General features: G+C 45.3%; 1 protein-coding gene and 1 pseudogene across 2 annotated transcripts in view; both read left to right on the forward strand.

Annotated features, from left to right (window-relative positions):
* The window catches only part of OMA1 (OMA1 zinc metallopeptidase), an 821,003-nt gene that overhangs the window by 746,111 nt on the left and 62,658 nt on the right, over positions 1–12,234 (forward strand). The window lies entirely within an intron of this gene.
* On the forward strand, positions 2,031–2,591 carry LOC138522197 (splicing factor U2AF 26 kDa subunit pseudogene; annotated as a pseudogene).

The following is a 12,234-nucleotide window of genomic DNA, read 5'->3' on the forward strand; positions in this document are numbered from 1 at the left end:
CGTGGCCTCATTTGCATTTCTTTGGTTCCTCAAGACAAAAGGTTTTCATTTGCCTAAATGATGTATTTTGCAAGGTACATTCAGCTAAACCACTGGACTAGGGCCATCGATTTACTTAAAAATTGACGTATGTACCCATCACATGGCTCGTGTGAACTCTATGCCACATTTGATGAGTGGGATCAGATTCTATTATCGGGGAGCAAACCTCACTAATCTGACGTTTGAGTCACATAAGGGACGGAAGACACAACAGCCGACTTACATTAAAAAATATTTTAAATACAGCTCTCTAAACCTGTTTACAGCTGTGTTTAAGCCAGTAAATACTTTTTGTAGTTGAAAATACATCCAGCTTCCCTTCACTAGCCGCCAACACTGCACGCCCATTTATGGAATTTCTTTGAATTTTGAAAGCATACGCAAGTCAGGAGTGTATAAGGCACAGTACTATCTGAAATTATAGCTGCCTGGCACCCCAGTTGGCGTGGCGGATTGTCGGGACAATCTGGACCCCCTTCCTCTACTTGCTTGTTGTCCGTATTGCCCCTATGTCCCCTGGCTGTTCAACATGTATATGCATCGCCTCCTCCCATGGAACAATTAAACACTAGACTGACTGTTACGAATGTTAACTGATAAAGATTGTTTCCTGCCTACAAAAGTTACAGCTCTGCACACTCCATTTGCCTTCCCTGAGTGCAGGAATAGGCTAGGCAAGAGAGCAAGTTGCCTGCCCTTGAATGGTTGTAAAACTTAAATCATTTGATTAATTTTATAATCACTATTATGGGCAAACACATTTGCATTTTTTCTCATAAGTAGATGCGACGAGGAGGAGAGTGCGCTTCTTGCACCAATGTTGACATATTACAGTCTACACTTTTATAAGCTTTCAGTGGGGATCGGTAGGATTATGGAAAAGTGGTCATTGTGACAGTGTTGGAATGGAAAATATGTACTGGGGGGAACTGTCACCTCATTGGAGGGGCGGGCTGTGGGAAGGAGGGGGGCGGGACCCCCGCCATGTTGCGCAACACCGTTTTTCTCCATAGAACCCAATCCTGGTGATTTGCATAAAATCAAAGAGCATTATGGGGACATAATAATGTCCACAATTTTAAATGTTAAACATGTCTTATAGTAATTCAGTAGGAAACCCTTTAAAGCGAATAATGGACTCTTCTGTTTTGATTGGTCACAATATTCACGCAAATAAAGAGATGACTGTAAATTGCAGGACATATATATCAGTTTGGACAGCTGCACAGTGACATTTTGGGTAATGAGTTGGTGGATCTGGCGGTGGGTGAGGGTATGAGAAGGGGAGCGGTTGATGTGAGGCTGCCTTTGAGTGTGGATGAGGTGAAGGCTGTGGTGGTGAGACGGGTCATGGATGAGTGGCAGGAGAGGTGGGTGAGTGGGGTGAAGGGCAGGTGGATGTTTGGTGTTCGTGGGAAAGTGTCGGTGAAGGTGGTTGCGGGGAGTCTGGAATGGAGGAGGGGGAGGAGGTGATGCTGAATCGATTAAGGATAGGGCATGTGGGGCTGAATGACTGTCTGTATCGAGTGGGGAAGCATGAGACGAGGGATTGTGCGGTGTGTGGGGAGCCTGAGACTGTAGGACATTTTCTGCTTAGATGTGAGAGACATGTTGAGGAGAGAGAATTGATGAGGGTTCGGTTATCTGCGCTGGGTGTGGCTGAGCTGAGTGGGAAGGCTTTGCTGGGAGGTGACGGGGTGAGAGGCAGGAGGAGGAACAGTGTGATGTTGGATTTTGTGAGGCAGACGGGGCCGTGGGAGGAGTTGTGAGTTTATGTGAGACAAGTATTGATTGGTGGGTCTGCTGCACACCATCCTTTAGGATGGGGAAGCGCCTGCGTGGGTCCGCCCACGCACCCGATAATTAAGAAGAAGAAGAAGAAGACAGCTGCAACACTGTATTTGAGGCTTTGGCAATTTCTGTATGCGGAGCCCAGTGCTGAGTCTTCTGAAAGCTCATTGAAGGCGGCGCTGAGCGGCACTAGGAACATGCTGTAATATTTGGCCTCCATCTTCGGCACAGAGAAAGCCAAGGTTAACTGTTCCTTCTACTTCAAGATTGGAGCCTGGCACCATGGAGAAGGATGCTCTCGACTTCACAACAAACAAACTTTCAGTCAGACTATTGTGTTGTTGAACCTATATTGAAACCCTCAGAATACAGCTCAAACCGCTGATGGCACCCACTTAGGTCATGTGAGTGACATAGAGGTGCAAGAGCACTATGATAGCTTCTTTGAGGCAGTGTTTACTGAGGTGCAGGCAATGTATGGTGAAATTGAAGAAATGAATATCTGTGATAACCTGGATGATCACCTCGTGGGAAACGTTTGCATCAGGTTTTGGCGTGTAGAGCATGCGGAGCGAGCTTTGACTGAACTCAACAACCGCTGGTTCAACGGGCAAGCTATTCATGCAGAGTTGTCAACCGTGACAGACTTCACAGAGTCTTGCTGCCGGCAATATGAGATGGGGGAGTGCACCTGTGGAGATCTTTGTAATTTCATGCATCTGAAGCCCATATCCAGTGCTCTTCGTCAGCAGCTGTAGGCTCTGAGCCTCGTTCCCCTAGCAAGGGGCAGCCCCCACAAGACCGGCACCGCCCCAATGACAAAACCTGTAGATGATCTCGCTCTCCGGGTGCACGCCATGGCCGCTTCTGGGATTTCCCACTGTCTGCCTCCTGACTCTGGTAGATGGGGATGGAATTCAACTTTCTCTGTCAGTGAATTGAGCCTCCACCCCCAGAAGAAACCCCAGCAACAAACACATCTTGAGCTGCTGGACGTGCTGCAACCACTTCAGAATGCAGCATTTGGGACACAGCTTGGACTTTGCAGAGGGAATGAGTGTTGATCTAACATTTTGAGGATCAATGCATGAAGGAACTTTAAACTTGTGGAGAATGCATTTCACTGCTATGGGTAGTGTTAGGGTAGGGGGCAGGTTATTGAGAGCCTCTGTTTCAGTATTTGGTGGAAACTGATTGTTTTGCATAATTGTGTAAGGTTTCTTCTGCCCTCTTTCAATGCAAATTCCTCCCTGTTCCTTCCTTTCTTTTTCTTCAAAATGTCCTTTCCCAATGAGCAGGTAGGATCAGCCGTCATGAATGTTTCAAATCAATAGGTATCCCCATGAAAGGCAATTGAAGTATGTGGTAGGGTCTGCATGAGTTTCTAAAGCTCATTGAAGAGTGGGTTACTCTTGTGTGCGATAATGCAGCTTCAGAGCTGGTGGGTAGCTTTCTGTGGGAGCGACAAGCAGATCGTTGTCTCGCAGGATCTGGTACTGTCATTCCCACAACCCCTGTTTCTGGGGGACGGAACGGTGCTCCGGCAAGGTGCTTTTTGCCATAGCGCTGTTCCGTCTTGTTGCAGCCCATTCCCAGCACTGATTGTTACCCCTCAAGTAACGGGCAGCTCCGAACACTGGCAGGTTCCCTTCATTCTCCATCGCAGATCATTTGATTAATGACCCGTTAGCAAGAGTAACCCTTCTCTTGCTGTGGGAGGAAGTTTCTACCCAGACTCCTACTACCAGATTTTGGGTGCAGCCCACGGCTATCCTGCAGGTCTAGGAGCTGGTGTCCTTACTTTCAGCCACATGCATCACTTACATGTGCTGTAGTGAGAGTAGTGCATGACCCGGATCCATTGAACAAATGCAATTTTGACAGGACACTCAGCCAGGGTCCTTTTACATATGTAGCTGCAGTAGCATCAGCATCACATGACTCTCTTCAATCCGTAGGCACGTGTGACCCTTCACTTGCTAGTCCAGGGACAGTGCTGAACCCTATGTCATCGTGGCCAAGGGTTGTTTAGTGGACACAGGGCCTCTGCAATCTTCCTCTGAAAAAAGACGTTCTTGATCAAGGAAACACCATAATCAGTCAAGGTAGGCACAAGTGTATGGTCCTATGATACTTGCCATATATAGTACAGCTCATGCTTATACCATTTACATATTTTTATGTTACACACGTTATTTCTGTTATGAACGATTCACCCAGTGATACAATTGTATATTTCTTATTATTGTTCTGTTAAATATCATTCCCAGACCCAGACACCTATCCACAAACTTTTCCATCCTGTGGCATAGTAGTCTAATTAAAACTCAAATACAGTGAATAGATTCCCTCTACTTGGTTGTCTTCAGGAATTTAAGTATGTGCCTTATGATAAGTCTATCACAAACACTTCTTTCTTGTTTCTTGATTTCCCTTAAACAGAATGTGATCCCCAAAATTCCTCTCGACTACCTTCCTCATATGTTTGCATGCTCTAGTTTAACTTCAGCATTTAGCACACCCTGGTGCGTTTTCTCCTCCTCCCCCACCCCCAAGTTGCCAGTACAGGTGTTTTGGGTTTTGCTCTTTCTCTATGCCATCTATTGTGTGCCATCGTAGCTACTAGGCTCACACAATTATACAGCTACATAATTTGATATTATACTAATGTCAGATTGGTGAGCAGGTTTGACATAACAAAGCCATGCTCACAGTAGGGTGCTGACCACTATAGTCCCTTTGACGTCAACAGACATGAGAAGGGGGCACAGTTAGTGTAGCCAGAGGCTAGAGACTGGCTGAAAGTGGGGTTCCACCATCTTGGTCTTTTCTAGCCCTACTACTGCCCGTGACCCTGGTGATACCCTGCAGGAAATTGATAAGGCACCCTTCCACAATTGAAAGTGCCTGCAGCTCTCTTTAAACAAACATTTAACTCCAATACAGGAAAGGGTACCATTCCATTTAAAAGAAAACATTTTCATTCACTAGAGACTGGTGGTGTGTATTGCACCATTGTTAAAACTTGGAAACATCATTAAAGCCATTTAAACATTTTAAAGGACCATTTGATGAACCATGGAGTCCAGTGGCTACAGTATTGCAAGCCACTGGCTTTCTGAGTGGGTATTGGATCAGAGGAAAATCAAAGTTACAGAAGCATTGTCTCATGGTAGAGGGTTTCTATGCCGATGATGCAGTGTTGCAATTTCCTCAAGCACACAGACTGACCAATAAACCAAAGAGTGTATGCAGCTTACCCAATGTGTATCCAGTATTGAATAAACATGCTAGTAAACCATACAATCTTAACACAGAACAAGCAGCACAGGGAGGGTCATAGACAAATTACTGGATCCCATGGTGGTGGGCGGGCTAGTTATAGAATGGGCTACACCCCAAGATCAAAGTAGTCCCTGGGACACTTAAGAACAACCATTTCATTCCTCATGTACTTAAAAAGAACAGGTACAGACCGTCGCTAAAAGACCCACGCATGGTGAGGAGGGATCATAGTATAAAACTCCCAGCACCATTTTGCCAGGTTGAGTGGCAGGAGCAGGTTGTTTGCATTTGGAGAAGGCTGGAGTCTGAAAAGAGGTGGAAGGAGCAGAGGCTAGAGAGCTGTAATTGTATTTGTTTATATGTAAAGAGCTTATACACAAGTGAAGTGCTTCAAAGTGCTTCAAGGCAGGAATCGAACAAGGGAATACAGTCTTCATTTTTTAGGCCTTGAAGATTCCGAATGATCTATCAGCAATAGCTAGCAGACTAGGCCAGAGGCAAATCTACTAGTGAAGTGTTTGGCAAAGAGTGAGGGGGGGAGAGGGACATACAGAACAATAAACTACAGTACTAGCCTGGCGACATTTCAGATTGCTTGGTGGTTCGTCATCCAGTGTGCCTATGTATGAGTATTTCAAGCACGACCAAACTGGGGAGAGGCGGCAGAGGGAGGCACGGACAGACAGACATGCACGGCCTAGAACATTCAGGGTCAAGGTTGTGCAAGTGCGCAGAACAGGAAGTGCTTTGCCCCTCACATGGAGCATATTTCAGTAGTGCCAAGCAGAGTGCAGAAGCCCGGAGGCAGGTGCAGGACTGGTGGGGGAGCTTGGGACCTGTGAGGCTCTGGAGGTGCACCAGGCGGCCAGTTAGCTAACTAAGCAGGTTGGGGAAGAGAAGGAAGGAGGGAAAGTAGTGAAGAGAAAGGAAGTTAGCAGGGGAGAGAGAAAGAGGAAGAGGTAGGTCTTGAGGAGTTTCCAGAACTTAAGGAGGTCCAGCTCAAGACGGAGAGAGGTAGGTAGGCTGTTCCAGAGGGTGGCACCTGCAGAGGATAAGAATCTACCCTTAAATCTCTGTTTGGCGAAATGGCTCACCCGCAGAGAGTTGGAGGAGGCCGAGCGGAGGGCTCTAGAAGGAGAGTATTTGGGAAGAGTGCGTTGTAGATAGTAGGGCCCCGGCTCCAGAAAGCCTTGTGGACCATGCAAAGGGACTTGAACTTGATCCTTGCAGACACGGGGAGCCAGTGGAGTGATTTTAGCGCCAGAGAGATGCGGTCCCTGGGCTTGAGGCCAATGATAAGTCCTGCGGTTCTGTTCTGGATAAGTTGAAGAGGTCAGAGAGTAGAAGTAGGAAGATTGAGAAAGAGACTGTTGCAGTAATCCAGTCTGGAGAGAACCAGGGGTCTGGAGACAGTGAGAGTCTGGGGGAAGGTGAGACAAGGTATGATACCTCTGAGGTAGTGCAGCTGGTAGTGAGACTTTTTGGACATGTTCGAGATTTGGGAAGAGAAGGCGAGAGTAGAGTCGAAGATGACCCCCAGATTTTTTGCCTCACTGGTGGGAGGGAGTGCAGGACCAAGGGAGGCTGGCCAGAGTGAGAGTGGTAAAGTGGGAGCTGGGGTCCCAATGAGGACGATCTCTGTCTTGCTGGCATTAAGACAGAGATTGCTGACAGCACACCAGGACTGAATTGCGGACAGTCAGGAATGAGCGAGGAGGAGGAAGAGGCCAAGGGTAGCCTGAAAGAGAGCCGTGTGCCATCCAAATAACACTGAAAGTTGGAGGTGAAGGCAGAGATCTTGTGGGCCAAAAGTGAGATGTAGACATTGAAAAACCAGGGGGATAGATTATATCCCTGGGGACACCACAAGTAGAGCGAGTAATAGCAGAGAGAGAGGACCAAGTTCCACCTGGGAAGGACGGTCAGAGAGAAAGGATTGAAGCCACGCCAGGGCCTAATCTGTGATGCCCAGAGTGTCACAAAGACGGGCGATCAGGGTGTTGTGGTTTACTGTATCAAAAGCAGAGGAGAAGTCAAGGAGAATGAGGCCAGAGGAGATAAAGATGGAAGAAGTTGGAGAGGTGGCGGCACTGGAGAGATGGAGAAGGGGTTATGAACTAAGAGGGTGAGAGAGAGGATGTAGCAAGATCAGTAGGCAAGAGTGATCAGAAGTAGGTGGTGTGAAGTAGGAAGCTTAAGGAGGCAGTCATAACATAGAAGAACAGTCAGGGGAAAGTGGTGAGAGTTAAGGGATGATATGTGAACATCAGAAGGAGGCCCAGGAGGAGGGGATACTATCAGGATCAAGTTATGGAGAGGTAGTAGTAGGAGGCAGTGGTGGAACCCTAGAGTCAGAAGGAGGGGATAATATTGCAAGTAGTGATGCTCAAACCAGACAAGCCACTATGCACATTTAATGTGGCATTGGTTGTCCTTATGTAACCCCTGGCTTAAATAGAGCCCCCAGAGGATGGGGTTGCTCTCTGGCATTCATTGCATGGTATCAGGAAATAACCTGTCACAAACTGCAATAATGTTCTGAACCTTTGATTGTATATTAATGGTTGAGCTAACATTTTGTTCTTCAGGGGCCTTGTTTCGTGGAGGATCATCAGTGGTACATTCCAACAACTCCTGTGAGGCTGGAGTGAGCAAAGTGAGACATCCCGAATAATTATAAAAAATGACTGTTGGCAGCCAGAGTAAACTAGCAAGGAAGGTACATCTGGTGCTCAGGGGGCTGCATTGGCAGACTGGCACCCTGGGGCTTTCACAAGACCATGAATGGGTCAACATGCCCCAACACCGAACTACATGGGGTTTTTTTCTGGGCTCCTGTGGCCTATCTTGCACATGTTCCTGGAAGCTTAGATGGCAGATAGTGCAGTGCAGGTTGCAGTGTGACCTCCTACTTCCGGGAAGTTGTTTGGGTGCTGCCTTCGAGGGTAGTCAAGGCTGAGGACAAAAGATCAGTGCCACCCGGGGGCAGGTGCAGCGCAAGTCAGGACTGTGGTGAAGAGCCGGGCAGCCTGTGCTCTGTTCTACGAGGAAAGAGGTGGGCACAGTGGCAAGTACTGGTGTGCATGCTCCAGGCCACATTTTCCACCTGTCAACTGGCATAAAGGAGATGTGCGGTGCCAGTGAGACGTAGCCCACTGTGCACAATCAATGCTGTCTGGTCCAGTGTCTAACGGAAGAGCAATGTCCACCTGGCCTGTTGCGATATGGGGCTTTCCAAGTGAAGACTATGATAGGCCACGCCTTTGGCAAAGGAGACTGGCTAGAAAGAATATAAATAAAGAGAAATGTAGAAAGTCAAAGCAAGACAAATTTAAAAGAGAAAAAAAAACAAATAACGGTAGAAACTAAAGAACGAACATAAAAACTATACATTCAAATCCACCATTACTTTATCATAAAAGCAGCACATAGAAATGTGTATTTTTATTTTTAATCTAGTTTATTAAAAGACAATGTTTAACATTAGGAAAATAAATGATCAAACATAAATAAGATAATAACCAACTTAACTATTTTGCGGGAGGATATTATAAGGGCAATTAAGAATCTAAAATCTTCCAGAGCACCTGGTCCCAATGGGGTTTGTAATATCATAATAAAAGAAAACCCCAAAGTTTGGGCTGATATTTGGGGATTCTTTTTCAAAAAATCATTGATACAGGTATGATGCCCTATTCCTGGAAGATATCTAGCATCATTCCGGTCTTTAAAAGTGGACCACGTAATATACCTGAAAGCTATAGGCTCCTGGCACTCACAGATGTGTCTAGTAAAATCTTTTACTCTTTAATTCTTCAGGATATAATTAAATGGATAGATTGTCATAAAATCCTGGACATAGCCCAAACTGGCTTTCGCAAAGGGTGCTCGACAAAAGACAATGGGCCTCATCACGACTTTGGCGGTAACAGTAACGCTATTAGCGCGGGCAGTATTAGCCCTACCGCCGAACTCCCCGGCGCTAATAGCGCCGGATCACGAGTTCGGCGGTAATGTCAATCCCCATTCCCCATTGAGCCCATTCGGGGATGCCCCATTCCCCATTGGGCTCAATGGGGAAATTCTGGCGCTAATACCGCCGTCGGATTTCCCGCCGGCGGTAATAGCGCGAATTTTGGGCAGATTTCCCCCAGCTCAGAGCTGGGGAGAAATCCGCCGAAGTCCTGCTTTGGCGGACCCTTAAATCCGGCAGTAATAGTGCTACCGCCGGATTTAAGGGTTACCGCCAAAGTCGTGATGAGGCCCAATATCTTTATAGTAAATACCCTAATTGAGCAGGCCAATGATAAGGATAGGCTTCCATTGTATATGCTATTTGTCGATTTTTCCTCCGCCTTTGATTCGGTGGAGCGTAATAGGTTGTGGCATAAACTTGAGTCTCTAGGTATGCCCCCTCATCTCTTGTATGCATGTATGATGATATATGATGAAAGTAAGGCCAGGATCCGTCTGGATAACAGAGGTACCTTGTCTGAACCTGTTTCTATAGCAAAAGCTGCAAGACAGGGTTGTGCCCTGGCACCTACCTTATATAATTTGTTTATGGCTGCTTTCGGTGGTATTTTCAAAGAAAAAAAGAATGCCTTCCCCAGAATAGGCTCACACAAAATTGGGTGGATCTGTTATGCAGATGATGATATTATTTTTGATAATACCTATAGTGGTATCTGTAATAGTGCTAGTGCCATTTGTGATTATGCTAAGAATAATGGCCTAGAAATCAATCTTAATAAAACTCAATTTAGGACGGTGGGCCGAAATTGCTGTGAAAAACTAAATATTCTGTGCCCGTTAGGCCTGATAAAAAAAGTAAACTGCTATAAGTATTTGGGCCATTAGGTATGTGGGGAGAGAGGAAAAATGAATACAATGGTGCAACAGAGTAAAAGATCTAAAGTCATGGCCACCCTTACAGCAGTTATGTCCTTCTCTAAAAGACGGCAGGCTTTACCCTGTTGGGAATAACCAATATATATATAAGCAGAGCTGGTGTCTATGTTCCTATATGCTCTGGAGACATCGTTCTCCGACTTGTCTGATTGGGCGGATATGATGGAAGGAATAATATGGTGCAAATTTGCCCACCCAGGTACTCTGATGGAAGGTCTGGAGGGAGGTAAAATGGAGGCCCTGAATAAATTTAAGGCGAAAAATTACCATCTTTTTGACAAAATTGGTTGGTCACCTAAATGGGATCACGATGAAGGGGCGGTATTAAAATCGCTGAAGGATGTCATAGAGAAGTGGGATTGGGTTACCAGTCATGATAAGATCTCCACTATGAGCTCTCTAAGCACATTTGCTAAGATGCCTTTTATATTCAAAGAGCCCCAAAGCTATCTGAAACTTATGTCTTCTCAGGCCAACCGCAGAATATTTTTAGATATTCGACTCAATCGATTTTATGTATTGGGGGTTCGGGGAGCCTGGACTAATGTACCTGCTGAGAGAAGGATTTGCAGAATATGTGCTGATGATTCTAGAGTGGAAACAGTCAGACATGTTCTCACCTGCTGTCAGGGGCTGTGATCGATCTATGACAAGTACTTTGCTAGATTTGATTATGATCAGATTTATATTGAAAGTGAAATTTTCTGGCTGAGGTGCCTATCAGGGAGGAGTAATAGGTTGGTCATTGCTATTACCCAGATCTGGAAGGTGGCAAATGAACGCCTACGGAAATTTGAAGAGAATGTTAAAATGATGTTAGACCTGGAGAGTGGACCTGAATTGGGTTCTGACACACATGACCATTGAATAAGTTTGTGATGTAATTAGTTTGTATATTTATGTGGCATTTTCTTTATTGGGATATATATTTCTGCTGTGCCTTTTAAGTGTGATAATGATTTTTCTTGTATGTTTTTGTGCTATCTAAGTTTGTATTTTCGTATTCTTCTTCGCTTCTTCTTATGTTTTTTTTTAATCTGATGTAATTCTGAGGTAATGCGGTTATATAATTTTGTATGAAATGTCTTTTCTGTATATAAATTTGTGACAAGTTCTTTGAACTATAACACAATAAAAAAAAATTAAGACAAAATTATCAATTTTTATATTTCACAAACACAACTTTCCCACAATCATACTTGAAGAGGCTGACGGCAGAGACCCTGCCAATGCCTGGAGCAGCTGCCGCGGTGCGCAAGGAGCTGCAGCTACACAGGACGTCTGAGGTGGCCATTTCGTTAGAAGAGCACATGGAGTGGCTCTAGGCGCCAGGGGGCCTCAGGCCATCCAAGTTTGAAGTGAACAGTACGTGCTAACACTTCAACAGGCCTGTGCCCAGCAGGAGAGGAGACAGGAACCCTGCTGTCCACCAGCCCCCAGTCCCGTTCACCCCCCCTCATTTACATCTTTGAATCAACCTAACTTAGAGATTCACAACGGGGCAAGAACATACTCCTGCCCCCATTGTTCAGGGAGTATGGGTGGAAGTGCTCCCCCCCCTCTGTGTACTGAGCGCATATGGAACGAAGATGAATAAAAATTATTAAACGTCCATAGTTACATTAAAAAGGATGTGAATAAGCAATATCCATTCATCAATTTCACAAAGATTGAAAGCTATTCAAATATACTTTCAGTATTGCTTTTTGGCAGCGAATAGACATTTCTCTTTCATGGCTCGCTCAGCTTATAAAAAGTGTTTCCAAATGATCTCCTGTACCCTAATTTGCAAAGTCGCAGTAAGCAGTCCTTGGAGAATGTAATCACTGATTGGAGGCAATGGAGCCATTTTACTTAAAGATCCTTAAAACATGTCATCAAGATTTGAGAAGAAATGCAGTTTAACAAATAAGAGGAAACAATCATCCTGATATATATAATAAGCAATTTACAATAGAAAAAAAGTCTGATTATGTGTTTGCTGTCATATGCATGGGTCTCTGTAACTCATTACAGCATGGATACCCCCAATATAGACCCTTGGCGTTTCAAAAGGTTAACTCTAAATTAAGAAATGTTTTCCAGGGGGATTTTTCCCGCTACATTAGGGGTTTACAAGAGCAGATTCAGAAATATTTGGTTTTATGCTTAGGACCCACTTTGGTGTGTTATAACTCGGAACTTACAAGCGTCCAGGCATTTAAG

This window comes from Ambystoma mexicanum, chromosome 1q (genome assembly GCF_040938575.1).
Source record: "Ambystoma mexicanum isolate Mex_15411 chromosome 1q, UKY_AmexF1_1, whole genome shotgun sequence".
NCBI classification, from domain to species: Eukaryota; Metazoa; Chordata; class Amphibia; order Caudata; family Ambystomatidae; genus Ambystoma; species Ambystoma mexicanum.